Source organism: Amblyomma americanum, chromosome 10 (genome assembly GCF_052857255.1).
Source record: "Amblyomma americanum isolate KBUSLIRL-KWMA chromosome 10, ASM5285725v1, whole genome shotgun sequence".
In the NCBI taxonomy this organism is placed as follows: domain Eukaryota; kingdom Metazoa; phylum Arthropoda; class Arachnida; order Ixodida; family Ixodidae; genus Amblyomma; species Amblyomma americanum.
The window spans coordinates 93,740,673-93,765,323 of NC_135506.1; the positions used below are offsets into that span (position 1 = coordinate 93,740,673).

Genomic DNA, 24,651 nt, shown 5'->3' on the forward strand with positions numbered 1-24,651 from the left:
GCAATCACTGCATGGAGGCATAGTCAGGACGTCGATGAAATTTCGTCTAGTAGGGTTTAAAAATAGAAGCGAGGCAACATAAGCATTGACGAAGTCAAATAATATTACATTGATGTTTCGGAGTCCATTACTGGTTCGCAATAAAACGAACAAGGGGTCGACTCATATTTAAGTGGAGAAGCCATGGCGTCCTGATACTGCGAAGATCGCTGGCACGCTTTTATTTGGGGCTGCATTTTGTAACGAATGAGCTCGTTTTCATTTCATTTCATTCCTCTGCCATCGGTCGCGGCTCCCAGTGACGTAAGACTTGTGACTTACGTCGCGCTTGTCGTGGCAGCAACACGTCCATGACGCCACTTACATAAGCGCGCCCCACTCTAGTGCCATACTTGCAGCGTTTACATGAAACCTGGTTTTCCTCTCGAATAATCGACTCAACCCACACACTCTCGTGATCGTGTAAACGCAGCGTGTGGCGGACCAGGGCAGGTTTGAACGCCGCAGCACAACGACACGCATGACAACCCTTGCGATCTTTGCCGTCACAAATTCCGCATTAGCGAAGAAAAGAAGTGCTAAATGGCTGTGCGACGGATTGGAGGAGGCTGTCCCCTGTGGCACGGCCGGTCTGGAAGTGGCGGCGGCATTGCGTGGATATACCGCTTGGGCCGTGACCAGATTGGCCACGTCTGTGACATAGATCATTTGCTTTCCGATACTTTCTCATTGCTTCGTCACACGACTGGCGTCACTATTGACGTCACGGCGAAATGGAATGAAAATGAACTGAACAGTTAAGAAACACGGTCTCTTTCCTAATGGTTAGTGCGAGGTTCCGTCGGGTTTAGCAGAGACTTGTGAAAAAGCGCCTTGTCATATTTCTGCCCTTAGCCACGACAACCATGGCGTCCAAGCCGATGCAGTGACTCTGCTCGTACACATACATGTTCGGCTTAAGTGTGGGATGCTTGATGAGGGCACGTCTGCCAGGAGGACACAAACGCTGGAATAAGGCAACGGGTGGGAGAGAGCACGGGCCATTCCCATATAGCCAGCGTTGTGCTGAAAGCATGCAGCGGGCAAACTTTATATAGCTCTTACAGGCTGTCTGGAAGTAAAAAAGAAAAGAATGCAAGAAAACGGGAGAAAAAAAAAGCACTAAAAAAATTGCTCGCCCCCGGGAGGGCTCGAACCTCCAACCTTTCGGTTAACAGCCGAACGCGCTAGCCGATTGCGCCACGGAGGCGGAACATGCGAGCTGGGAAGATAATATTCTTTGTGAGCTCTCATTAGAGTCGTGCTGCATAGCACGCTCTAGCATAGTGGTGGCCACGTGCCAAGCAAAAAAACAACAACGAAAACAAATGGCGGAGCAATATGAAACGGAAGGGGACAAACGAGAACGAATGCTTCTGAAGCAGACCACATTGCAGGCAAATTTGCGCCCACTGATTGATCTTCTGAAATCCCGCAAGCAATATATGCAGCCAGCGCATACGTTGATCCTCAGCACCCTGCCATGTACGTAGCTTCTTAACACTTAAAAACTAATGAAACGCTGCGATGCGTAGCTGCATATTCTGGCTTTCATTTCTGTCTGTATTAATTTAACCTAACTGGGAGGATATAACCGAGGTCCCCAACATTTGAAATGCATTCATGACGGACGAGAGAAAGCGTTAAACGCTTCCCATGCGTCTTTCTTTTTCACTTAAAAAGCTCCTAACAATGTTAACGGTGCATTTCATTCTCAATGTGCATGTTTTAGCATGATTTAGAGAATAGCGAACTGCGCAGGCAGAAATTAAATAAATGCGCCGTAACTGTAAGTGAACGAAATCCGCGGCGCTTGTTACATCTGTGTAATGCGGCGAATTTAATGGCCATTGTAACGCATGAAATTCGTTACTGACGTCGTCACTCGGCTGTCACACTTTGAAATATAATGACATTCTCTGACAATGACATTTGAATGAGTTTGAGGAACTTATATACGGGAGCATTCGTTTTGTGAGGACGTCATTACGGTTGATAAGGAACAAGAGATGAAGAATTATATATGTAAACAGGGGAAAGCGGACGCCATGCCTTCGGAGAATTTATTTAATGAGCACTGATGTTGTATTAAAGATAAATACCGCGAACATCGTCTCCGACTCCATGTCGTCGCGGATCAGCGCCAGCTGTTCCCCTTTGCGAGCTTCTTGAGCATGAGGAATATGACAGCTCAAGAATTAAATGCCACCATTCTTTCCAGAATCCGCGCTTGCGATAACACGTTTCTCGCTTTCACTGTTCATAATCGCAGACGGTTCATGTTTTGTTGGCGTTCAACCGCCGCCATTTTCGTTCACGTTTTAAACTCGCGTCGGGATTGACTTGATCCACGTGATATGGCATTTACTCTCCATTTTTTTCATTATCGCAGCTTTTTCTTTTTTTCACACCAGCTCTAGTGTGTTTTTCCTGATGTCATATTGCCAGTTCATAAAAATTGTTCATGGTTATCGTAAATAAATATTTGGCGCTCTCTTCATCGTGACCCACCATTACATGGAAATGGTCTATGCCGTTAAACGGTTTTGAATTAGAAGAATGCTTTTAGAAATAGATGTTAAATCTGCTTTGGTCGCGGTGTGTAAATTTGGGTGTTGGTTTCCTGCACGATAATTGCTCGAATGGAACTGCCTCAAGGGGCTGAACGCGAGAGCGTGGCTTTTCAAAATGGCAGTCCGAGCTTTGAGTTCGGGAGACGGCAGCGGTTTTTCTAAATTTCAATACGCAACAAAAGCCGAAGATATGTGGTAGTTTTGTTTCACAGTACCATTTTAAAATCTGGATAAATTGCCTTAAACCCATGCAAGGGCAGAAGCTCGAAATCAACCATAACGAATGAAACGACATATTTGATGACAGTTCTCACTCTCTCCTGGGAATGCCTGGCGCGGTGATTAAAGGCTCTAAGCTCACCGCTGACAACGGTTATGGTGGCAGTTTAATAATTAACTGTTCCAAGTACGGCTCGGCATTTCTCTTGGGACGTTATATTTTTCATTTCGTTATAGCTAGAGTTATATCAAGAACTGCACTGTCGATACGCAGGACTCAAGAAAGCCAATTAGCGAAGTTCGCCACAGAAGACATCAAAAAGGTTGTTGTTTTATAGGCATGTACAGTAATTTGTACCAGGTATCACATTAATTGGAAATTCGAATATCGAAGCACCTGTCATACGAGTAGTCGAAGGATCAAGCAGTGACATGTTCTTCATATTATCATTATTTTGATGACACGCGTACGAAGATAGGCACTAAAAAAGTAGCCGCCGCGGTGGCTCAGTGGTTATAGCGCTCGGCTGTTGGCCCGAAAGACGCGGGTTTGATCCCGGCCGCGGAGGTCGAATTTCGATGGAGGCGAAATGCTAGAGGCCCATGTACTGTGCGATGTCAGTGCACGTTAAAGAACCCTAGGTGGTCAAAATTTCCAGAACCCTTCACTACGACGTCCCTCATAGCCCGAGTAGCTATGGAACGTTAAACACCCAAAAACCTAAACCTAAAAACGAAAAAAAAAACATATACCCGGTGGCAAAAAATGTCTGCGTGATTGCGTTGAGGTAAGTGGTTGGAAACTCATTGTGTCGAGAAACATTACTAAGTCCGTTCGCTGGGGAAAAGAAAACAGGAACTACAGTTTCAACACGAAGAGCGATAAATTAGACTTAAAAAAAAATAACTTCTAGCTGTAGAACACGACCATAAAAAGCTGCTAATACACCAGGCGCGCAAACAGTTATCGCGGGACCAAGGAAAGCGTACGGGAATGATTTAACGCGATATCGTTAAGGGCTCCGTTGTCCAGAAAATCCGGTGTCGGCGATGGCGGCGCTGTAAGGGGAAAATCATAACCATGACACTGGCAGGTAGTGCCAGAGAGCTACCTAGGAGGCAGGTGGGCCACCTAGGTCACCTGACCTTGTGGCGTCATCACAACCTGCCCTCTGGATAGTGAGCAAACTACGCACCGTGGCAGGTGGCAGTAAAATTAATAATTGGTCGCTCGGTAAGAGCAACCTAGGGCGCACAAAGCACACCGCTGGGAGCACCTGCCATCGCAGGGCAGAGGCGCATCGCTTAACCGCTGCACCACTGCGAAAGGAGTGGTAGGGGTACTTCCAGGGTTATATGAATGTTAAAGTAGAGAGAATAAAGGGGAAGTTCACCATGCTCTGCATGGTGCACTTGTTAATAACGACAAGGACGAGTGGCGCTGAAGCGAGTGCGCGAATGTCGTGCCTAAGCTGCACGTCGGTTCTACCAACTTCGACGCGAAGGTGATTGTGCCACTGCAGAGTCGACGAATCTGAAGGTAACAAATAACACGAGGGGATTTTGTGGTGTTCATAAATGGGAAATTTGTCATGTGATCGCTTTATCGCTGCAAATTAATTGATTGCAAAGTGGAAAAAAAAAATTGGCGGTGGTTTAGGTCTGGTTAAACCTGGAGTGACGCGACAGCCACATCTGGCCGGGTGGAACTTCCACAGTTGAATTGCGATCTAAGTCTTTCGGCGCTCCGTTTCGCTGGGCGTTCCTTCTTCATCTTCGTCCCACCTGACACAGCGCATGCGCACAGCTGTGGCAGCTCGGATTCGCCGCCAGCAGCAGTAGCTGCTCCGCATCACGTGGCTGGTCACGTGACGATACGTGACCACGTGACCAGCCACGGCGCCACGCCGCCGGCAGCTGCTCCGCACCCCGTGACCAACCACGTGACGGCGTGGCGGCGCCGCCACCGCCACGCTGAGGGCTATATACATACAGTGTTATTAGGCATTTAGACCTTAAAAGGCCTTCATGGCAGAGGTGCATGTTCTGTTTCCAAGGGCCGAGGTCTCCCGTCTATGGACGTCCTTTGTCGACCGAAGCACACTTCCACGCAGGGTTTTGCCAGTATTCTTGTGAAGTGACCAAGGACGAGAACGAAGCCGAAATTCTGCCGAATGAAGCGCAGATTGTGACTACATGTATTCCCTCAGCGCTAGGCACATCGGTTGATTAGCATTTCACATCAGAAAGGAAATGAAGGTCGACCACGCGTCGCTACAAACTACCAAGGCCAGCTGCGGTTTTCACCCGACCAAGGGAAAAAATGTCGCTAAATAAATCTCTTGCAGCACAGCGGATGGTTCGATGGCCCTGACTATCTCTCCTAATAGAGCCGCATGATGGCAGGTGTCTCGATATACGGCTGCAATGTGCCCGTGAAGTGCTCGGTGATATTTTATTCGCAGCAAAATGAAACAGAAGGCGCTTCCGTTACTATCGCCACACTGGGGACGCTATTGCTGCAATGTTTTCAGTGTAATCCTGAAGTTGACGGCTGGCATTTTTCACTATGGACGGTGGTGTCTGGGTGCAAAGGTGTTAAGCTTAGAGGGATCCTGCAACAAGCGATGAGCATGAAGTATTAAACAAGGTTGAGGAACTGTTAGATTTTAGCGCTTCATTGGGTAGTTCTTACCGCATTGCTACTATCCGATGTTGTTTCCTTTTATTGATCAGTGTCATTCTGTTCCCTTTCTGTTGGTTTGTATGTACGTATATCCGTTCACAAAATGAATATATACAGTGCAGTTGTGCTATGTGTGCATTGTGGCTGTATTACATGTGTATTACAAGTTTCGTTTTCGTTTTATGGGCGTTTAACGGCCCAAAGCTACTCAGGCTATGAGAGACGTCGTAGTGAAGGGATCCGGAGATTTCGACCACCTGGGGTTCTTTACCGTGCACTGACATCGCACAGTACACGGGCCTCTAGAATTTCGCCTCCATCGAAATTCGACCGCCGCGGCCGGGATCGAACCCGCGTCTTTCGGGCCAGCAGCCGAGCGCCATAACCACTCAGCCACCGCGGCGTCTGTGTATTACTGTTGTAATATGTTTGCACTTATGAGAAATTCTGTACTTTTGCCTTTTATATGTATTTCCTTCTGTTATCACTGGTGTCGGAAACTGTTTACTGTAGGGGCGGGGACCTTTCGTCAGGTCATTGGTACCTTTATTCCCAGTCTCCACTCGCTATGACAAGAAATAAAATTCATTCATTCATTCATTCATTGGTTCATTCAAATTTTTTCAATGATGTTAATTACGGCGCTCTTTAATAATGTCATTTAATATATCGAGCAGCCGGCAGGTACAGTCTTGGTCAAAAAGCTTAAGGCCGCTGTGAACGGCCGGGGAGCGGCTGCGCTCCGCAATCGCGGCGCTGCCATCACCGGCAATCCGGCGCTGCCATCACCGGCGCGCGCTGCCGCTCGCTTGCGCCGAGGATAAAAGGGGCGAGGGAAGCATCTCCCTCACTCTCAAGCCCCCTTTGATAAGAGCGGTCGTGAAAGACTAGTGCGGCGTTCGTTATGCCAGCTCGTCTTGCGGCCGCCGTGACAGGGCGCTTCGTGCGACTACGTGTGGTGGCCTGGACGAGGTGCTTTCTGAGAAGCCGTGAAAACTCACAAAACGGGATAAGGCATGAAATTGAAATGGTGGGGTGGGGGCTGGGGGGAATAAATCTTTTAGTTTTTATTTTTTTATTCTGCTCGTCTACTTTGACGCACTTCCTTGTGAAGAGCAGGACGAAAATTTTGCGGGTGGCTGCATCAATAAGACATGGGCATGGGCAGCACTCGTTATGAGAAGGCAGGATGAGCACGTTATAATCTCCTGGCCGTGGTATATTTTGCACGATTCAAATGTCTCGTACGCGTGGTGTCCAATTGAAGTGGGATGAACTTACCTGGCGTCATGTGTGCTTGAAAGTGAGCCCTAACGACAATGAGGCCGCATGCACTAAGACATGAAAAGAGGCCAAACAGTGGGCACTTTCCAAATTCCCGAGGAATGCTATAACTCAATCGGCTACTCAGGCGCCTGACAAGCGTCCTCTAGTTCCAAAAGTTTTCATAATCTCAATGTGGGCTTATTTAAAGAACTTCAACGTCGAACACACACGTGCGGTCATTCCTTATATTCAAGAAGTGCGGTCTATGTATTTGAAAAATTGTGGCAGAAGGCACAGGCCCTTTCCTAAGACAGCATTTGTAGTGGACATTACTGCTTCTCGTCCTTTCTTAAAAGAACAACGAGTGAACTGCCCGTATATTACAATGCAACTTGGCACAGCGCTAGGAATCACTCAGAGAAGTCAGGTTTATATTTTATCTTTTATTTTCACCGCGCTGCGAAACGCATTCGAACTGTATGCCTAAAAGCATAATGCGAACGCTCTCCCCTCCGAATGTGTAAGATAAAATTGTAATAGAAAATTGCGATGATTAGGATAATGTTTGTACTGTTATGCGCTGGCATCTTCGCCCAGGAAACAGAATTTAGTCGCACGAAGCGCCCTGTCACGGCGGCCGCAAGACGAGCTGGCATAACGAACGCCGCGCTAGTTTTTCACGAGCGCTGTTATCAGAGGAGGATTGAGAGTGAGGGAGATGCTTCCCTCGCTCTCTTTATCCTCGGCGCAAGCGAGCGGCGGCACGCGCCGGTGGGGGCAGCGCCGCGATAGCTGGGACCTGCCTTCCTGGACACCACGGACCACCAGCGCGCGTTGCAAGCGGACATCCCCCCTCCCCACATCCCCTTTCCCCATCCCCGCTCCAAGCTGTGCCCCCGCGATATGGGTGGCAGAAATCGAGCACATTCCCCCCACATAGCCACAAGAAGAAGCCGCTCCCCGGCCGTTCCCCGGCCCACACCTCTGCAATTCCATTCATTGGTGCAAGAGAGCAAGTGAAACGAATACATTTCCTTGCAATGACAGTGTCGCCACTAAGCGCCGGTTTTCAGCTCAAACAACGAGCCTTAATCAGAGCGCAGGCGCCCCATGGTGGTTGGAAAGATACTGACCGCAGTGGGACCTTTCCCAATTGTTGTGTGCTAAATTATGTGCCAGTCTGTTACGCTGGATCATATGAACCCGAAAAATAAAAGAGAAACAGCCTGAAGCGAGTAATGAGGGGAAAAATGGCGGACGGTTTTGCGTGTTTAGGCAAATGCGAATTAAGTGTGCTAGCACTTCAGTCTCGGGACCCGCCCCGGTGGCTCAGTAGTTACGGCGCTCGGCTGCTGACCCGAAAGAAGCGGGTTCCATCGCGGCCGCGGCGGCGGAATTTCGCTGGAGGCGAAATTGGTTTGGTTTATTGGGGTTTAACGTCCCAAAGCAACTCAGGCTATGAGAGACGCCGTAGTGAAGGGATCCATAAATTTCGACCACCTGGGGTTCTTTAACGTGCACTGACATCGCACAGTACACGGGCCTGTAGAATTTCGCCGCCATCGAAATTCGACTGCCGCGGCCGGGATCGAACCCGCGTCTTTCGGGCCGGCAGCCGAGCGCCATAACCACTCAGCCACCGCGGCGGCTTCTGGAGGCGAAATTGTAGAGGCACATGTACTGTGCGATGTCAGTGGACGTTAAAAAACCCCAGGTGGTCGAAATTTCCGGAGCCCTTGACTACGGCGCCCCTCATAGCCTGAGTCGCATTCGGACTTTCAACCCCCATAAAGCAAACCAAACCTTTTAAAACCTCTCGTTCCAAGTCAGACAAATCAGTAAAGGGCTGCATGAAGGCGACGGCAAATAAGTGGCGTGCAGCCCATGCTGTTCTAACCTCGCAACCTACGCTGCCGACCCGCGCGGCAATGTGTTGCAGCGAGCCAGCAACCACGGCTGGAAAATGTCCGCTACGCATCCGGGCTTGGCTGTCGCAGTGGCTTTCATACAATCGCGCCATTCGGAGAGTGAAACGGGAACCTCTTCCAAAATTTAATTTGGCCACCATTTAGTTTGCATGTCTTTACAGTTTGCATGCTTCACTGAATAGCTCCTGTTTTGCCTGCATTGCCATCTGCAGCTAATTTGGCCTCGAATATGCGCTACATGAAGAATCGTCCTATGGCATGCCAGCACTTGCTTCCCAAACTTTTCACAGCGTGTGAAAGAATTTATGTGCAAGCATTATGTAACTCAGTAAGGCATGTTGCTGAGCTAGTTGGTTTAGCATTTTCTGCAGCTAGGAAAGAATCCACCTTGGCGCAAATAAATTCACACAGACAAAACAAAAGAAACACTGAGGGACAACGGACAGGCGCCAACTTCCAACTGTTTATTGCAGAAGCAAAACGACATAGATTTATAGCCTCAGGATGCGCCCGATAATGCAAGGTGATAAGTTACCGCTGTGATAAGGCACGTGGAGTAAAAAAAAGTGGGCGTATCCTGAGGCTATAAATCTATGTCGCTTTGCTTCTGCAGTAAACAGTTGGAAGTTCGCGCCTGTCCGTTGTCTCCTAAGTGTCTCTTTTGTTTTGTCTGTGTGAATTTATTTGCGCCAAGGTGGATTTTTTCCAAGCTTCAAAAAAAGTATTACGTACAAACACAAAAACATTGTCAGGAATTTTACTCACGGAAGACAGAGAGCCTCGAAAAGAACTTGTTTTGCGACATAGGACTATCCGTCGAGGAAGCCCTGCGCCAAGGTGATCAAATACAGCTGGTTCGTCAGCTGGACCGAGGCTTAACAAGCCCGCCGCTATGGGGCGGGGTATGGCCGGGTAAAGGGGATTGAATGGCAAAGAGAGTTTATAGAGGATATTGAGCTTGTAGTTCAGTGTTATGCGATACAGTGTTCTTTTGAAGCGAAAAGATTCACTACGCCAGCGGCTGGAGCCGTCGGCGGGGCCGTAAGTTTGGCCTATAATGTAGCTAGAGGTCAAACCATGAGAATAACTGGTGGTAGTCAGGCTCGACACCAATGTGGTCCGTAAGGTCAAGGTCAAGGTCAAGGTCGAGATAGTTGGTGTAATAGCCGCCGGTGTTGCTGGTGTAGCTGACGTCATATAAAAGAGGAGGAGCAAGAAGTCGAGGGGTACATAAGCGCGTGTGTGCGTGCTCACTGCCAGACGCCTGTGACGATGGAGGAAGGTCAACATCCTGGCGTAGCCGCGCGCCGAGAAGCCATGGTAGCGAAGTTTATGTCGTTTCGAAGAAAGGAAGATGTTTAAGAAAAAATGCCTACTACTGTGTGTGTACAGTACTCACGGATTGAAATAGGACATTCGGAGCGCGTGGCCGTCGCTTCATGGAACGCCGCCCGTAGACGCTCATGGAACCAAGGTGGTGCATTGTGGTATGGCGCGAGAGGGAGAACATCTACAAAGCAGAATTGTTCCTTCCAGTAGCCATGAGCCGGCCTGTGGTTTACCACATGCCTGCGTGGCACTGCAAGGCTAGCGCTCCGAATGTCCTATTTCAATCCGTGAGTACTGTATGTTAGTATGGATGTATCTATGGAAACCGCCAGTCGCTCGACCACAGACGTAGCCAGGGAGAGGCAGCTTTTCGCTTTCGACCAGGGTTAGCCAGTGCTAAGCCACCAGCAATTATTTTTTTGTTAGATGGCAGCTCTTAGGCGACTGTTCCTGTGTTCCCCGGCGTTGTCGGCGCAGTCGGTTGTCCAAGTAGCAGAGCGAATTAAACGCCACCTGGAAGATCCCGGAGGGTGGCGAGCGTAACACGTCACCTGACAGACGGCGCGTTGCGCACACACACAAGTCATCGTAGGTGGCGTGCCAAGGGCTGCGCTCAAAGTTCACATTACCGACTGTCGTATACAATCATCTGTCAATATTTTTTTTAGTTTACTCAGAGGTGCATGCGGAACAGTTGCCGGCAAGATTGCAACAATAAGGACGGAAGAAGCCAGCGGATGTGACACAAACTGTTTTCAAATGACTCGGCAACGCTGTTGAAATCATAGCCTCACAATTGAGCTTCAAGGCTTCATGTGCGCTATCGCCAAGTGTGAGACGTATTTAAGGCGTTCACGAAACGAGTTCACGCGGACATTTTGAAGTTGCAGAGAATATAACGTGAGTACACCATTTACCAAATATTGGAAATAAGTTCACGAACGTAAACCGAGCTGCTGCGATCCGTTGCGATGGTGGCATTACTTTGGATAAGGTAAAACTAAGGATATGTCTGCAGACAGGCCTCCTATTTAAATTGAGTGCGTCAGTAACAGTGAGGCGTTGCACTAATTGGCCTGCCAACGAGCGACGTACGGAGCTGCAGTAAGTTTGCACAGTGCCAAAAAGAACGCCTAAAAAGCGCAGCCCGGAATGGTGGGCAAGATGAGTACGTAGCAGTCATGACTGTTATGAAGCTGACATTGTCTGCTTTTCAGAAGTTTGGAGTCTGGGCCCATGTGTGCATTTCGTGCTCCCACAGCCTGCGTTATTTTATGGGCGCATTGAATTTAACGGAGTAACGAATTGGCTAGCCCTAGAACATAGGTCTCACTCAACCGAGTAAGGGTGTGAATCTGATTGCTGCGAACTCAGCGGGACGCGAACAGAGCAGCTTTACTATCGCACGAAGTCATGCAAGGCGTTCTAAAAGGGAAATAAAAAAATAAATAAGGCGTCACTCATGGCCTTTGTCGCTTTGGAACGATACACACCATAAACCAAAGAAAACCAAAGAGGGAGTTAGATCCGTGCCATGCGCCATATGCGACAGATGTGCAGAGTGCACGTAAGCTGTCCCGACGGAGTGAATACCCTTTGCAACATTTGCGCCATTACATGATAAAAAAGGGGTCATAATATGACTTACTCAAAGGGTAAATAAATAAATAAATAAATAAATAAATAAATAAATAAATATAGCAATCAATAGACCAGTACAGGAGGCCTACTATAAATTCTGCTGTCTTCATCACCATAACTGTGAATATATTTCGGATTTATTTTACTGATTAACTAATTCATTTCCTCCTAGGTTAATCTGTACAGAAACTTCCCTTACAGGCGTCGACTATGGGACCTCGTCCATTTGTGTATTACGTTTTGTAACCACCCTCGAAGTCACTAGTCAGAGTTCCGATTCTAGTATCGCGAAGCCGAAATATGTAACGCTGTTTTCGCTCGGTCGCGTGAGACGATGGCGTCCGCATGCTGCGTTTGAAATCGCAGCTCGAGAACGCGGCAAGTCTGCCCCGGTTTCACGTGAGACGAAACCTTTCAAAGCCACGGCGCACACGAGTCGCGACGCTGCATTCGCGGAACGCGAAACAAACGAGCTGACCTCACTCGAGCAGTGGTCGCAATAATTGCCGGTTGCTGCCATTACATTGTCTAGAGAGACCAAGGCGCCTTGCGGAGCGAGTCGGAAAGCCAATGGCAACAGCAGTTCCCAGAGGTTCGTCCTTCAGCCGCAGTGTCGCCACCTCCGGTTTCGCCTCCGCCGATTGCCCCCTGACGGTGAAAAAACCGTCAGGCGCGGACCGGCGGAGTGTTCCCAGCCTCCTCCGCGAACTTGGCGGGAGAGGCTCAGCCGGCAAGCAGCCACGCGGATGACACAATACCAACGCCGTGGTGGTCGCGTCGCGACGTCTCAGCCAGCGTGGAGCCTCGCCCTGACGGGAAGACGACTCCGACGGGGGGGAGAGGGGGACTTTTTTATTGCGACATTGTGCCTGCTCGCATAAAGTATTTACAAATATAAGTACACACTGAACTCTCGAAGAAAGGGAGAGGGGACTCCGCCCTCGCTCTTTCCCTTTCACTGTCTCGTCTCCAGGCCTTTTTATTCTTTGCCTGCTCGTTGTCTGGTATTCCACGTAGGAAGTGGGTCGTGGTGGTTCCTAGGACGTTAGGATGCAGGCGGCAGAGCGCCTCGTTACAGGAGCGCCGCTTCGTCTACTTCTTTTCCATCGCCCCCTTTCTAGCAGCGCGCAACAGGCCAGGGACAGACGGAGAAGATGACGACGGCGACGAAGTGCACGGTAAATAACCCTAGGTTGTCGAAATTCATTCCGGAGCCCTTCACTACGGCTGAAAACCTGGCGTCAGTAGGAAAAAATCCAAGAAGCCCAGAAATCAAAATATAGAAAAAAATTCAGACTACACTTACGAATGTTTACGTGCTGTGAAGGCGAAAACATTAGTGTGTCATCGTTAGGGCTTCCTCGACGCAGGCTGCACACTGAGAAATTCGCCCCCGAACGCTGAATCCATAACGGTCCGAGTGAAACACTCGAGTCTCGGTTCGAATACGTCTGGAGCGAGACTTCAACCTAAGAGCCGGGCTTTCTTAGCCATATTCTAATAAAAAAAGAAGAAAATGCGATAGCATTTATATTGCCCACTATGATGTCTACGTGTAAAGTTCTTGCGATTTTTTCGCCGGAACTGTTGTTGGAACCGGCTTCATTGCCTTGTATCGGGCTGTGCCCTATGAGTAGTCCACTGGTGGTCACGTGGTGTTGATAGAATTATGACCATCTCAGTCCTATTCATAGATCGCGGAGAGTCCATATCACTACTTGCTGGAGCCAGGATCAGCAACGCTTTGCCGGGCTTAAAGCTAATTCAAGATAAATGAAAATGGGCTAAGCGCTCAAAATAAGAGAAAAAAGTGCGAAGGGAAAAGCACGGAAGCAAAAAAAGAAACAAAGACAAGAAGACCCTTTCCACAAGCACTTCACCTCAGTAAAGTCGAGCACCGGGCCGGGGGAAATCTTGTACCCCTGAGAAAACCGGTGTGTACCCTGCGGCACTGGGGACAGAACCCAGCACCTTCCGGATGCGCGGCGGATGAGCTACCGCATGGCCATAGAACAACCGTACGAACAGTGCAGTCCCAAAAAGGCATCGAATCAATTTTTGCTGAGCACTGAAATTGGATGGAATTTTCCTGGACTCCTGGGTGACCCTATAGGTTGTGATCGGCCTTTGTCCTTTCGTTGTTCGCTCGCAAATGCTCGGCGACGGTAGTGCTCTAGTGCTGTATGCAGCGGCGCACAAAGGTCCGAAGGTGGCCAGGGCGGTCGAAAGGGTCTCTAAAGTCAAAGAAAAGCGGTAGAGCTTTACGGCGCGTCAAGCAGTGAAAGCAGCGATGGATGCTGAGCGCACCGCACAGCACGAAAAAGAGTGGCTGAACTCGACGGCATGTATACAGCACGAGAAGCGGCGATTGACTCCGAGCCTGCTATGTCGAGTTCAATTACATCAAAGATTTCCTCTCAAACCGGACTGTATTTCTGCGGCTCCAAGACTCGGAACACGGGCCGCACCATCTTGGTACTCTCGGCACACCACAAGAGGCAGTCCTCCCCTCCTCCCCCCTTCCTGCTCTTTAGCATTGCTATGATGTACCTGCCTGGCCAACAGATGGAGGTTGAAGGTATACAGCATTGGCTGTATGCCGACCATCTGGGCCACTCGCGGGTGCCTCGGGTACATCGAGGAACATCTTCAAAGGGCAGAACACCTGTTCGAAGCGTATGCCGCACGTTGCGGCCTACAATATGCCCCTCAGAAACCGGAGTTAGTCCATATCCGGCCCTTACCGAGAGATCACACGCGAATAGCCCTCTTCCTATCTAACGACCATATCGCGGAGGCCCAAGCGATCTGGGTTCTAGGGCTCCGTATTCACCACCAGCTTTGTGTGGACACAACCTTGGCCAAACTCCGTAAACTGTAGAGAACAGGTGGGCTGTGTGGTTCGCCGTGTTTCCATTAAGTGTGGTGGGCTCCGCAGTAAAGACGCCCTACGACTGGCGTACGCTTTTGAAGTCAGTCGTATTCTTTACTCAGCACCAAAACACCGACGCAAACTCGAACATTCCAGACTCAAATCCGAAAAAATCGTTAAGCGGTCTCTAGACCTGTCGGTCACTACATCCAACAGCCGCCTTTTGGCCTTGGGTATGACCAACTCCTTTCAAGAACTCAAAGAGGCGCACCTCCGTAATCAATACTCGCGCCTCATGCAAAAACCATCCGGCCAGGCCCTCTTGGTCCGCTTACACACACAACTATCGCCTAAGGAACAATAAAGGGTCCCGGTACCCAGCTATGGTTCGTACCACGCCCTAGTACGTCCTCTCCTCTCTAAGATGGACACTCATACTCACGATGGTCGTCGTACAGGCTCTAGCACACAAGTATGGAGTCTACTACGTCTTCTACGACGTCTTCTACGTGGATATTGCCGGTCTTGAACCCCGGGGGTAGTTCACAGCCGCAATTATAACCAAAACAGGCGGGCGGACGGTTTGAGCTTTAGGGAAGATGACCCCACTCACGCAGAGGAGGTGGCTACTGCATCGGCCATCCCCCATCCTGCTTCTCAACACATCATCAGCGACTCCCGCGGAGCGTGTCGAAGCTACGAAGCCGGTCGCATAGCACGCCTAGCAGCATATTTCTTGCGTTGGTGCATTCGCAATACGGAACCCGCCCCTAAACACATCATTTGGACTCCAGGCCATCGGGGTCTTCAAGAGAATGAGGCCGCACTAGCAGCTCTCATCTTCCGGGTACTTCATACCGACTCTGATACTTCGGATGCGGAGCGCCCCTTATTCCGCTTTTGTGAAATTCTGAAATATTATCAGCATGACCATCAACGCTACCTTTCCCCGGCAAAAGGTCTTTGGAAAGCAGACGAACGCGTGCTCCTCCGACATTTTACGAATATTCTTGTGTGCCCGGCTATAATGAAACGTTTCGACCCCATGATCACTGGCCGGTGCTCGCACTGTGATCTACCACATGCTAAGGACCTACCCGCAGAACAGAGCCCTTTCCCCGAACCCCCACCTTAACCGAGAGGACGGGGAGGCGGCCCTGGTCGGCTGCTCGGACCTCCACGACCAGCGGGCCTTGGTCCAGAGGGCCCGGACGGCGGCTTCTACCAATGGGTCCTGGACTAGGGACTCCACATTAGTATATAAGCTTGAGGCTTCCCACTAGGGGAAGCCACTAAACACCTCGGTGTGTGTGTATACATATATTATATAACCAACGGCCGATGCACCTGCTCAAGACATATTGAAAGGTACTCAATTCTGTTACGGTTATTTTTTTCCTTCATGACTTTGGCGAGTGTTCGTTTAAAAGAATATGCTGAATTTCCCTCGCCAGACGGGTTTCCGTCGAACCCTCAACTATGTTGCTCTTCGCGAGAAACATGGGCCGCCTGCTATTACCAAGATTCGACAATTCGTCAACCTCAAGACAAGGCTGACTTCGTTCCAAAGCCACCTCCAGTTCAATCTTCGTTGCAAATCACATGGATTGATCCCCAAGTCTCTGCGGCTACCGATCCTCGTGCGTACGCCAACTGGAAGACAAACCATTGCTCAAGCTGAAAAGCGACTACTGCAGGCAAGGATCCTCGAGACAAAATGCACAATCAAACGCCTGGAGAATGACATTTATTGCGCCCAACAGTTCCTGGAAAAGCTCATTCCCGCGGACTTCTTTGATGTTCTTCTGCATGCCAACAGCGATGGCGCCAAGAATCAAGAATTGAAACATATGGCACAAAATGCCAAGTTCAAGCAGCTGTTGGCCAGTCCGCCTGAGGCCGGCGTGACAGCGAGTATATGCAACCTGTCTTCGCACACGCTTGATCCGCATGAACGCAGCCTACTTCTCCGAGGCCTCAACTTCAATACTGGCGCTCCTCCAAATGCTGTTAACATGACCTGCGCTGTTGAAGAGGCTATACGCAAGGTCGCCCCTAACTTACAAAGCGAAGCACGCTCAAGGGCCATTGGAGCTCTTTCTAAGCTTGCTAAAAGCAAGACTCGCACTATCACACCCGCAGAGCAAACAGCATTGACCAGGCTGCAGAAGAACAAAGACATCGTCATCTTGCCTGCTGACAAGGGTAACGCCACTGTCGTTTTAGACCGCACCGACTATGTGCGAAAAATGTACGCCCTTCCGGAGGACACAACGACGTACGCCAAGCTGGCGCGAGACCCTACAAAGAAAATCGAGTCCGAGCTGCTAAAACTTCTTACTGATGTTTTCAAGTTCGTCCCCCCCGGCAAAGGCTATCTTTACAATCGCCTACTTTGTCACAACGGCTCGGCGCCAGCTATATACGGGGTGCCCAAGATACACAAGAAGGAGGTACCACTTCGCCCGATTATTAACTTCACACGGTCACCACTGAACAAGTTGTCGGGATACCTCCACCGGGTACTGGCGCCTTTGGCAGGAAACACGCCTACGCACGTCAAAGACTCGGCACATTTCATTGACAAACTGAAGACTGCGACTTTTGGCGATGATCACATTATGGTGTCGTTCGACGTGAGGTCCATGTTTACTTGCGTGCCGGTGGACTTCGCAGTCGAGTGTTGCAGGAATGCCCTGAAGAACGACTTGTCTCTGCCAGAACGTACGCCCGTAGAGACAGACGACTTGTGCCGGCTCCTAAAATTCTGCTTGTCAAACACATACTTTGTGTTCAACAAGACGATGTACAAGCAGATCTTCGGCACAGCAATGGGAGCCTCCATTTCCGTAGTCTGCTCCAACCTGGCCCTAGAAACGATAGAGAGTCGTGTGCTTGCGTCGTTCGACCCGCCACGTAGGTTTTTCCTGCGGTACGTCGACGACTGTTTCTGCATCATCCGACGACAGGATGCGGAAAAATTTCTACGGCATCGGAACTCATTTCAAGAGAGCGTTCAGTTCACGATGGAAGAAGAGAGCAATGGGCGCCTCCCTTTCCTCGACGTCCTCATCGAACGAACAGCAAACGGCATCACGACGAGCGTGTACAGGAAGCCTACCCACACAGGGAAGTACCTGAATTTTCATTCTGCGCACCCAATAGGGCAGAAACGCTCCGTTGCCGCGGCGCTTTACAATCGTGCCTTCAAGCTTTGTTCAAGCCCATGCAAAAGAACTCGTGAAGTCCGCCGCATAAGAAAGGAGCTTTCAAAGAACGGATACCCGCGTCAAGTGCTACAATCACAAGAACGACACGCTGCGGCCCCTCAAGCCGAAGCAAAAGCAGCCAATAAGAAAAAACGTGCAGCCATCGCATATGCCCCTGGGGTCAGTGAGACGTTATGCCGGATACTGGCTGACTACGACATCCAAGTTGCCCATGTCCCATCCAGCAAGCTCAGAAACCATTTGGTACGAGTAAAGGACCCGCTTGAAAAGACCAGCTACCCTGGGGTAGTTTACAAAATTCCTTGCAAAGAATGCGGTGCAGCCTATATAGGCGAAACAGGGGACTTCAGGAGACGATTCAAAGAACACCAGTGTGACGTCAAAAACAAAAAAGTGACTTCTAACGCTCTCGCCGAACACCAGCAAAACACGGGCCACTTGATTGACTGGGATTCCACGCGCATACTTGAGAAAGAAAAATCATTATCTACTCGTCTGCTCAAGGAATCCCTTCACACACAAATGACAAGCCAAGCGATTAACAGGACGCAGGGCAATCTACCCGAGATATACATCCGCACGATACGCAACGTTTTCCCTACATAAGCAGCAGCCCGTCTCGTTTTTCATCCCATTGTGAACAAGGCACCCGTAGTGGTGCCGAAACGTCAATTCTCTTACGGTTATTTTTTTCCTTTATGACTTTGGCGAGTGTTCGTTTAAAAGGATATGCTGAATTTCCCTCGCCAGACGGGTTTCCGTCGAACCCTAAACTATCAAGTAACACTTGTTGCTGGGCTAGTTGGTGCATAGTTCTATGTGCAAACGTTAGCGCAAAATAAGAGACAATCACAAGAAAGGTGGACAAGACAACGCGCGTTGTTTTGTCCACCTTTCTTGTGATTGTCTCTTATTTTGCGCTAACGTTTGTACACATTCAAAGAGTTTGAATGGCACTGCATATGAGCTGCCGTGCAATGTGCCACGCTTTCCAGCAATGCATTTCTTGCCTACGCTTACTCTCGACGTCGAGATGGGCAGCGGTTCTTTTCTTTTATCATCGATTATTATTTTGCGGACAGTTTCTAATGTGGGGCGAAAACACTGCAAGATTGCGTCGAGGAGGAGTAAAAAAAATATTAAGTATAGTGTGCTTGTTTGTCTTCTTCAGTGGAGCCCTGGACTGTGCCCCCGCGATCCTGCAGGCCTGCTAGAGCAGCTGTCGCTGGTCTTGAGGGTTCGTGCTTGTCATCGCGATCTAAGGAAGAAGGACGCTCAGTCCGTGGCCCTGTTGGCCACCCCTATCTTCTCGTCACGCTGGATCAGCCGTCGCTGGTCGGTCGGCTCCGTGCTAGACAGAGCATCTTCCAAAGTGGAAGGGGTGGGGACATGCCCGGGTCACCGTCGGGTGGTGTTGTGCGGGTCCAAACAGAATGGTAGATTATGGGTCGGTGTTGTTCGCAGCCCGGGCACTTGTTTGTGTGGGGAAGAACAAGTGTTTTTGATACAGGCCGGAGGAGGTGGTGCTTGATAAGGGAACTCTCGGAACAACTTCATCAAGTATTCATTCTAAGTAAAATTCGATTGTTCGGCTCTTTGTAGCCCTGCTGATGTTCGCTTGGTAGCAAAAGACGAATTCACGGGCGAGAAATAAGAACTTCAAAAAGGGAAGTTTTTTTGTCAGTAACTCGATTAAACCTCCTGACGTTGATGATTGTTTACCCTCAGAGATCCACAACGACAACAAAAAGAATAGCACTCTACGTCATTACACTTGGCTTGTGAAAGCAGTCTGTGCTGTTTGTCATTTGTCAATCTTTTCTTGAGTAAGAATTAAGCCCCGTTTTATATTAAAGTAGCGTTTTTCTTATTATAACGCGGTAATAAATCGATATAAGGCAATTTATATTTGTTCTCAATGCTTATTTGTGAGTCTTTTAAGGCCTGAAAAAATGTCCATAACCAATCACGCTTGCTCAGACTAACCGAGCTGCATGTTTTATGGCAGTCGGCGGCGACCAATTCCACATCCGCCAAGCCACCGTGACAAGGGTGAGGCTACACGCTCGCAGAGATGCTTAGGGAATCGTACTTAAAGGTAAATTAATAATGGACGTACAGTCGAACCTCGTTATAACGAAACTGTTTATAACGAAATAATAGATATAACGAAGAATTCACTATTCCTCTTTAAAGATCGTTGAAAACGGGCTATAACGAAGCTACGGCTATAACGAAGTAGCCGCCTGGCCCCTTCAACTTTTTTATAATAAGATTAAGCTGCATTTCAGTCACTCAGTGTAACGAGCTAAAGAACAGACCGCACAGTTGCGCTGGTGGCTAAAAATCTTCCAGCCACTTTAATAGCGCCTGGAACGACAAATGACGGCCCACGCACGAATGCTGTATGCCGTATTGCGTCGTCCCACTACGTCATTCCGGGCGGCCTTCTATTGAGGTGGAAACTTGGCAGGAATCCACTCGCGGCTACGCAGGGCGAATGCGTGTCCCGAGAATGGGGAGACACGCCTACCACGGTGAATGCGTGATTGCAGAGCGGCGTGCTTCTGATCGACGTCGCCACACCCACAACTTTATCTGGCCGCGGAGGACGTCACTTCGCTCGCAATCCTTCTCCTGCCCCGTTTGTTTCCCTTTCGCCATTCCTTGCCGGCGGCATTTTCCAATGCACGTGCGTCATGATTCGAGAACGCGTGGACGCATGAACGCACATCTCGGTTTGTCTGGCGGACGTGCTGTGCATAAACAAGAAAACTGTTGTGTGTTTCGTCGTCGAGAGCAGGCGTAAGCAAGCGAGCATCAGATCTCTTACAGTCGGATACAACTCAAGAACGAAGAGGCAGATGCCGCTAAAAGGAGACCCTCCAGCCAATGGCGTCGACCGATTTTTATGACGCCGTGGTTAATCCGACTAAGCCGTTGTTACTCCCCATTCATCTGCCGCCCGTTGTCATTTCAAGCTAGCCGGCCCAAGGAGATAGATCGATGGGGAGAGGGGGAGAATCGGTCAAGACGCCATTCGCTGGAGGGGCTCTTTTGAGGGGCATTTGCCGCTTCGTTCTTGAGTTGTATCCGATTGTAGGGTGATTTATAGTTGGTGCCAGCGGTACTCTTTAAGAGGGTCCCGGCCAGGTTTCTTGGCTGCTGCACGCTCCGTCATCTTCGCCTGCTTGCGTTCTCTGAGCTGCACAGCCCGTTAGGCATCCTCCGTCGCTTTTGGAGTTTTACGTGCCGCCACATTCACTCGCTGTTCTTAGGCCTGAGCTGTGCTTTCGACCGTCTTTCCCACCTTATCATCTTCTTGCACGGCAACTTAAAGGTGCTGTTGCTGACGTAGTCGAGCATTTTTCAGCTCTTGCGTCAAACCCGCGTAGCGTACTTCATTCAGAGAATGGTTCTTATAGTTTCTCGAAGTTCTTTATAGCGCTACAAAAAAAAAAACAAGGACACAGGAAGAAGTACACAGGACGGGCGCTAGCCCCACAACGTGTTTTGTTAAATGGTTCTTAACTCTTGACTCATCCTGTTCAATTGTACGGCGACAGATGTATACTGCCGTAAATAATATGAGGCCGTGGAATGAACAGGTGAAGGATGGCGAGGACAGTGACGGATCTTCCACTTTGTGCCAGTACTGTAGGTACGAGAGCACCTTTACTTTTACGAAGCAACGGCCCCGCCACTCAGTGTGACAGCAGCGGACCAGCGCGCTCAAAGTGGTACCATGAGCAAAAGGCAGGGATAGTCAGTAGCTAGCGAGCTGCGACGTGCGTGCTGTATACCACTCACTCACAGCACAGAGCGCGCTCTTGCCACGATGTCTGAGCAGCCGGGACTGGCGCGACCGCTTTCTTTGAAGCGGCGCTTGTTGGACTGTTCGTTGACGTCTTGCTGAGACGGCTTTTCCTGAGCAGGAACCTCCTCAATGTTTTTTCTGCTACACGTATGTCAACGGTATCCTGCAGTTTACATCAAGAAGAAGAAGAAGAAATGGCCGTGGGCAGTTTATGCAACGCGAAGGCAAGATAACTGCTGGTTGCTTAGCGTTACGGACTGGATACGAAGAGAAGACAAGGGCTCAACGGAGCGTCAGAGTCAGGTTGGTGGATGAGATTAGGAAGCCTGCGGAGATAAGATGGGCGCAGCTAGCACAGTATAGGGTTACCTGGAGAGATATGGGGGAAGCCTTTGTCGTGCAGTGGGCGCGCTTGAGCATATGATGATGATGAACATTGCACCGCTAGTATATCATTGTCAGTTTCACCGCTCTTTACGGCGTTTTCCAGCCGTTTTCACTCGCCACACAGCGATTTCATCCACGTCTCTCGTTTAGCCCTTTCTATTCCGTTTAGCAACTATAGACTGACTCACGCCAGATAGCCAGCATGGATAAACAAGCGCGAGTATATCATGATAATTTTAAACAAGTACAATCTACCAAGGCTGTGCCCAGTAGTAGTCCTTCGTAGCCGACATATTGGATATCCTGAAGCGCCCTCTATAAGTCGTGAAAATCGCCATTTTGGTTAGACTTTGGGAACGACTCTGTGACGTTCCTTGTGTGTGCTACGAGGGTCCGCGTTCGACGGCGCGGCGTAGACGGAGCCCCAGTGGCGGCAAAAGCACTCAAGGGAAAACAATTCAGCTGGAAGAGAGGAGATCGGCGGTCTCGTTTTGGAAGCAGCCAGCACACATGTTTCTACTGTATATGGCTGCAAGCAACTTGAGTGGGATTGCTTTCGGGCCTGCCGCCATGGACCGCACGGAGACGACCCAGGTGACAGCGGCATCATCAATTACCGAGCCATACTCGTTGAGAGTGAACGACCAAAACGAAGGGGTTTAAGCGCAACCGGACCCCCTTGTGTCGGCACGTGTCGAACGCCGCCGCCGCGGGGAGACGGGCGTTATCTTCCCCAATTTCCGTGGCCGTCCCGGGGACAAAGGGGCCTCGTTTCGGCGGGCCTGGCCCCGTGACAAGACGGCGGGCATCATCAATCAACCCTCCCGAGCACATCCCAGGACAAGGGACCACTTTCCCGGCCTTTTAGTGACCTCGCGTTCCGGCCTTGAGTGGCGAGTGTCATTTGATGGAGAACGGAGGTCGGTGACCCGCGGGAACCGTCAGCGGGCCATAGACTGTCTACCACAGCCGACGCTACCTCGACGACAACCTTCTTTCCCTCGGACTCAACACGTGAGGGGGGCGAGACCATAAGTGCGGTGGTGTGTTTGTGCGCCCAAGTGAAAGCCCTAGGCCCATCCCACTCCGGCGTGGGCGTCCTCACCCTAGGGAATGGGGGGATAAGAGGATATAAAAATCGACAAGGAGTACGGAAGAGGCAACGCTCAGTACGACATCGTTCGCCAAGGGGGCCTTCAGCGCCGAAGCCCGACGGCGTGCAGCTTCTGCCAGCAACCGTTCGAGCTCAACTCCGGAGCCCCTCCATCGTCTCCATGAAGTCGTCGGCACGTAAGCTCGGACGCCCCAGCCTCTGAATCATAATCATGTATAATTATTGAATATATCTGTTTGTTTAAACTGAGACATACGGTGTCTCTTTGCCTCTCCGTCCCGTGTGGACCTGCGCATTATGGGGGGTCGTCACAACTCCATCGAATTTTCGTTCGAGTAGGATTCGATTAGTTGACTCTTTCTGGCTACGCTGATACTTCTTCGGCAGCAAGAGGCGCACTTAATGCTGATGATATTTGGTGTTTAAAAACGGGACATCTTCGCGCCATTCGATAAAAACTCGTGACGTCAAGCCCAAAAAAAGACTCTGTGATCTCCGGTGTAGGCGAATGACGGTGCTACCTAGCCTCAGGGATCTCACAAGAAAAGTCGATGTTCACGGAATTTCGCTTGCGAAAATGGTCGATGGGGGCCATGCCTACATTAAAGCAACAGGTTTAGGGCCGACGTTGAGAGAGAAAGCTGCCTGCGTTATCACACTAATTAAGGGTCGTTCGATAGGCTGCGACGTCACACGTTGAGCTGAGGAAGGAAAATGATTAAAACCCGTGTTAAATTGCCATTGAGGTCGCAGCATGACTCATGCACATTAAGGTTGCAAAGGAAAGTAATTACGCTGAAAAGAAAGTTCTAGTAATTGGTTCGGAATCGAACGCATGGCTCTAGGGTGGCGAGTTATAGACACGGCAGCCGGAGGCCTTTGAGGTATGTTCACTCAGTTTGGTTAATGGGAGACCGTCTGTGTCTTGTGATGTACCACGTAATCTAGTATGGCTACTTATGTACGATAGTGAGAGTTTAATTATAAATAGGCGCCAATTACAAAATAAAGTCGGAAATAACCATTAACCATGTCACGTCGTATCTGTGAGGAGGAGATGAAATGCTCTTCTAAATTTTTCATTCTTTGGTGTTTTGTGCCACATTTGTAATTAGAAGGCGCCATTTATCGATGCAGGTCCGCTTGAATTTACCGTCGCTGTCCCTTTAAACTATCTATAGGCTCGTATACATGAGCCCGATGTTGCGGGTCGAGTAGGGGCGCACCAGATGCCGGGCTGACACATCCCGACCCGACCCCGATTTTAATAATAATTGGTTTTGGGGGAAAGGAAATGGCGCAGTATCTGTCTCATATATCGTTGGACACCTGAACCGCGCCGTAAGGAAAGGGTAAAGGAGGGAGTGAAAGAAGAAAGGGAGAGGTGCCGTAGTGGAGGGCTCCGGAATAATTTCGACCACCTGGGGATCATTAACGTGCACTTACATCGCACAGCACACGGGCGCCTCAGCGTTTTTCCTCCATAAAAACGCAGCCGCCGCGGTCGGGTTCGAACCCGGGAACTCCGGATCAGTAGTCGAGAATCGGAC

General features: G+C 49.8%; 1 non-coding gene across 1 annotated transcript; it reads right to left on the reverse strand.

Annotated features, from left to right (window-relative positions):
* Positions 1-1,175: 1,175 nt before the first annotated feature.
* TRNAN-GUU (transfer RNA asparagine (anticodon GUU)) lies at positions 1,176-1,249 on the reverse strand. The gene has a single exon. It is a non-coding gene; the product is annotated as a tRNA-Asn (tRNA).
* Between the last annotated feature and the right edge of the window lie 23,402 nt (positions 1,250-24,651).